Genomic DNA, 6,000 nt, shown 5'->3' with positions numbered 1-6,000 from the left:
AAATGCCAGTAATAATGATACTAATAATAATAATATAACTATTAAGTTGCCGGTTTTTCGAGCAGAATCTTTCATGCTAGTAATGCAGTGTTTACTACCATCTAGTGGTGGAACTGAGGAAAAGGATTGAACACAGTTGTGACTAACTAATATAGAAGTATAAAGTAAAAAATAACTATTTTGTCTGCTGGCAGCACAAGGGTTTATTATGTTGCGGCTGGACAGTGCTTGCTAGCCAGCCGCCACATTACAAAAGTAAAGAATAAAAAATCCTATTGGGATCTTATTGATGGAACTCTTAATATAATGTAGATATTGTACTTCCATATGAACCCACCTGCCATGCAGCATGTAAGGGGCATGTCACTAAGTTTTTAAAACTAGCCACTGGGCTGTCATTGATGCCCTGCCACTTGAAAAGTTGTTTCCCTCCGAGCCCCCATACATGGGAATCGGGTTGTGGTTCTTTAAATATTTATGGGGAAGGACTTAGTGACCCCTGAACTCTCACTTCTAGGCAAATAGTGGGATCAGTAATATTAATAACAAAGCAACAAGGATCTAGTGCCCCCCTTGGCACCCACCCATGGCCAACAGCTGGTGGCCCTAATATTAACGATATTGTTACATTTAAAATTGCTGCAAATATCAAAAGATAAGAAATATCTTCTGATTCATGCACTGATGGCTTTTAAAATATCTATCGCCAGGAATTGGAAAAAGACAACAATAGATACTTGGCAGCAAATTAAGGAGGCCGTTAGAACCCAATGCAAAATGGAAAGAGGCATGGCCTCACAATTTTGCATCAGTACGCACAGATACCAAATTTGGGACAAATGGATTAAGATCCTTGATATGGCCCTCCATAGAGTGTATGGATTAAATTGATATACCTCTAAATGCAGAAATAGAATTTGTCATAATGGAATATTCTGACTCGGACCAATACTAAAAGAAACCCACAAACTTGTTTACTGAAATAGAAGAGATAAATATATGTTTGTATGTATATATGTTGTAAGTATTGTTAACATGCTATAGTCGATATATGTAATTATCATCTTTGAATGTAATTTTTTTTAAATAATAATAAAAATAATAATAATAAAAAATAATAATAATATTAATAATAATAGGAGGGGATTAAGTGCCTTTCCCTAGCTCCCACCCATTGGGGGACAGGTGGGGGCCCTAATTTAAATAATAAGGGGAATAACCCTATTGCAAGCAGTGGGGACATTTCCCAGTCAACCAATCAGAGCTCTTGGTTTTAGGATAGCTGAGATAGCATGGAAAATCATATAAAGCGAATTTCCTCATCATCAGATCTCAGCGGCATATCCTCCATGGGTGAAGATAGATTATTTTGTATTGTGTCACCGTTTTGATGTTTTACAGCTTTTTTTTTTTTTTTTGCATTAGGGCCTTTTTTCTTTTTTTAATTTGTGGTGTTAGTTATAAGGGATTTAAAATGTCATTTTGGGGGGCTGAAAACTTCTGATGGTAAGTATAATTTTTTTTTAAACAGGTTTTAGATTTATTGCCTCTTCACTATTACTAGGGTCAGAGATGGTAAGTAGAGACATTAATGTATTTTAGGAAGGCGGCTAGCCCTACCCAGGGAGAACAAGCTATTATTTTGTGGTGGACAATTATTTAGGGGCCCCACCTTCCATCGATGGGCTGGGAAAACACTAGACCCCCCTTTATTATTAATATTAGGGCACCTATCGCACATGGAGAGGCCTGAGGGCATACTAGGTACTCCTTACTATATTATTAATATTAGGACCCCCACTTGTTGCCCATGTGTTGGGACTGGGTGAAACATTAGGTACTTCCCCTCTTTTTTTAATTAATATTAGGGCCCTGACCCATCACTCATCGGTGGGTGCAGGTGGAGTGACATGAGGATCACCTCCATTAATATTTGAGTAGCCCCACCCAATGCCCACCAGATAAACCAATAAAAATCTAATTAATTTATTTAATTTTCTTTTTTAATGTGGCAGCTGGCTAGCAAGTGTGTTTTTAGAGATTATAAACCCCCTCAAAAATAAAATGGTTATGTTCCAACAGGTATTGCATCATGATCAAAATTCAATTCTTAAGTGTGAAATTATAACCACTGTATAAATCAAGATGATGCTGTAAGACAATCAGCTCTATGTGGCATGGATAAATATAGGGAGACCACGTCCAAGGTCATCAATCAATGAACCGACTGATATCTGACATCCCTGATAAGGAACCTTAAATGTTGCCATAAATATTGAATACACTATATATCACAAAATTTCAAGATGTATTCAATGTAAAATATAGAGATTTAGTCAATTTTCCTCCATGCCAACTCCTCTTTGTGGGTGTTATTCTTGTAACACCCAACTCCGTGCCGTTCTCTGCTCCACCTATTCTCTTCTTTGATTTGTCCTGCTTGGGCATGCTGGCTTTATTGCAAGATGGGAGATAAGGTTTGTTCCAATCTATACATTTGCTTGCAAAACTGCTAGCACAATGGTCTTTCAAAAGAACATAGATAAAAATCCAAGTACATGTATCCTTCAATAAATTAAATTATTGTACTGTTAAATAGTTCAAACTGGAAGACAGTGATTTAACACAGATATATAATATGCAAGGTGGTTGGTAGACAGCACTTACAACCGGGTTTTTTATCATTATTGTTATTATTGGCATTTATATAGCACCAACACATTCACATGCCATGGATCACGATAGATGTACCGTGATTGGTGATCCAAGTAGTGATTCTGAAGGGAACAGGTCTTGTTAGAATGATTCTAAGAAGGTGGTCTTTAGTACCCCATACAGTAATCAGTATAACAGCTTTATTGACTAAATAGGTGAAAGTTAGCTTAAAAACACCCTAGTTTTGGCAATAGCTCCTAATACTATAGTGTCCCTCTGCCCCCAATCTCCGCACCCCCTCCCCCCTTTTAAAGGTTCAAAAAAAAACTTTAAACACTCACATTATTCCAGCCCCAAGGTCCCATGGTGTTGGCTTCATCCTTGCCTCCTCCTCCGACATGCTAATGCATGCATTAGGTACTCCCCATTGAAAAGCATTGCCTAAATGTTTTCCTATGGTGATTTAGAAGATGCTGGACGTCTTCATACAAAGCATCAGGATGTCCAGCGTTGTTTCACGAAGTTAAACTAGTGATAGAAAGTAGTAGACAGCCACTAGAGGCAGTCTTAACACTGCAATATAAACATTGCAGTTTCTCTAAAAATACAATGTTTTAGCTGCAGGGTTAAGGGGACAGGAACACTTCACCCAGACCACTTCAATGAAATGAATTGAATTTGAATGCATAGAGTGTCCCTTTCAAATGTTACTCCAACCACCATTACAACTCCTGCTTTTAGAAGTGGTCATGGTTGTAGGAGTATGTGTAGTGTTTTAGTCTGAAACACTGCATTGACTGAGATATTGGCAATTGTGTGCTTGAGGCTAGACCCACCACCAGCATAGATGACATTGGCAGTGCATAATTCTGTGCAGAAAATACGTGTGTAGTTAGTGCACACAGCATGCTGGCAAAAGGCGTATTGAGCTTCCACTTGGAGGCAGAGTCGACAAAGGAAAGCTTGGATGTAACCTCTCTCTTAGTTCATGCAACCATCCCCGCCTCACCATCAGTGCATTTAAAAAAAAAAAAAAAAACATTATAATCCCCTCTCGCTCTCCCTCCTTTTGCGTCTCAGAGCGCACACATGTCTGCACCAGATTTCCCTATCCATCAGGAATGTAGCACAGCCAACAGCTGATCCACGTCGCTGGACATGACATGAGGTAAGGATATCTTACAGGTATAGAAATCTGACATAACACCGGCTGCCTGTAGTCTGCTGATGTGTTCCTGATTTCTGGAGAGGGGTTGCTATCCCTATTTTCCACATTGCGTTTCAAACTTGAGCCATGTGAGTTTTGACAACTTTTATATTTATATATTTCTGATACTCAGTTTCATCTGCACTAGTGGATCTCTGTATTTACTTTTAAGGTCACTATCCTGCAACATCATTCACCCAGAGGGTATGGTGGAACCTTTAAGACACCAACAGCTATTCTACCTAGAGCCAGGTGCTTTTTGGTTCTACACAATGTAATTTCTATCCACATCTACCTCTACTTCACACATTAAAATTGTACATTCTATGGGACAAATAAACACTGACTCATAACACTTTGCAGTATTTTTCATGCTAATTACAGCCATACTGTCGTCATGTAATTCTTATTGGGAAATTACATAATGCCTATAACACCTACAAATAGTGTAATTTCCAATTTTAAGATATGTTCAGTATCGTCAAACGGAAATTCCGCTATTAATAGGCATGATATAAATGGCTATTATATCGTATCATACCTGTACCGGTTTCAGTATAGTTTATACCCATTACTTTAGGTGTGAGGTGGGATTGAAAAATTATGCAATACAACTTTCAATGTCACACTAATCACAGAGACAAAGCAGGGAGTATAGGCGAAGGGAGGCTGTCTAGGCCACCATGAGTGGCCTCGGGGAGTGCTAACACTCCACAGTTGGTAGGCGCGATACTTGCCATGTGGCAGCCCACGCTACACCACTGCTTGCACATACTGTTTATCGACAATGTGCATCACATATATACATTTTACAGTCTGATGGAATATTTGGGAAGTAACATTCCCAACAATGCTGTATATGTACCCTGTGTTTCAAATAAATGTTACTCCATTTTTTGTAAACAAAACAAATTTGGTTGCAATTATTTTATATATATATTTATTCTTTCATGGCTCTGTAGATACAAGTATATATATATCTATATATTAAAACAATAGAGTTGCAATTTGTATTGGCATATAACTCTGGTTTAACCCTCGTTGGTGGTAGATGGGTGAGCATCATATTACATCCTCTGGCACCAAAAAGGATATGCTATACCGCATTCTTATGGGTGCAAAAATAAAACATTGTATAATATCAAAAGGAACTGTTAATGAACACGCCTATATACAATATATGTAAATATAATATGTACATTAATTTTCCTTGAGGTTCTGTATAGATTACCATGACTTGACTGTCCTAAGCAGGGCTAAACCGCCTATCACCCATTTACTTACTGAGGTTCATAATAATTGTAGTTAAACAATTGTTAGGAGGTTATTAGCTTTTCATGCATTTAAAAGGCAATATTTAACAAGGAAACATTGGAGTTTGTTTGGAGCTATCAGCACAAACATGCCACTGGCTTGGTATCATTATAAGAGCAATTTATCTTGCAATTGTTTCACTTATGGGTTTAAAGTTCAGGGCCATCATGAGGGTGTGAAAACTGGCCTGGTGGTCCTGGGAGACAACTGGCATGTGGTCCTGGGAGGTTCTACGTCCAGTACATCCTCTTGTAAGCCACAGACATTTTTATGTGTCTGTATAGTCTGCATCCACTATACAGACTATACAGACACACACTGCATCCACTATACACACACACTGCATCCACTATACAGACTATACAGACACACCCTGCATCCACTATACACACACTGCATCCACTATACACACACACTGCATCCACTATACAGACTATACAGACACACACTGCATCCACTATACAGACTATACAGACACACCCTGCATCCACTATACACACACACTGCATCCACTATACACACACACTGCATCCACTATACAGACTATACAGACACACCCTGCATCCACTATACACACACACTGCATCCACTATACACACACACTGCATCCACTACACAGACTATACAGACACACACTGCATCCACTATATATACACACACGCTGCATCCACTATACAGACTATACAGACACACACTGCATCCACTATATATACACACACACTGCATCCACTATACAGACTATACAGACACACACTGCATCCACTATACACACACACTGCATCCACTATACAGACTATACAGACACACACCGCATCCACTATACA

Source organism: Pelobates fuscus, chromosome 3 (assembly GCF_036172605.1).
Source record: "Pelobates fuscus isolate aPelFus1 chromosome 3, aPelFus1.pri, whole genome shotgun sequence".
Taxonomy (NCBI): Eukaryota; Metazoa; Chordata; class Amphibia; order Anura; family Pelobatidae; genus Pelobates; species Pelobates fuscus.
This window is presented reverse-complemented; position numbering follows the sequence as displayed.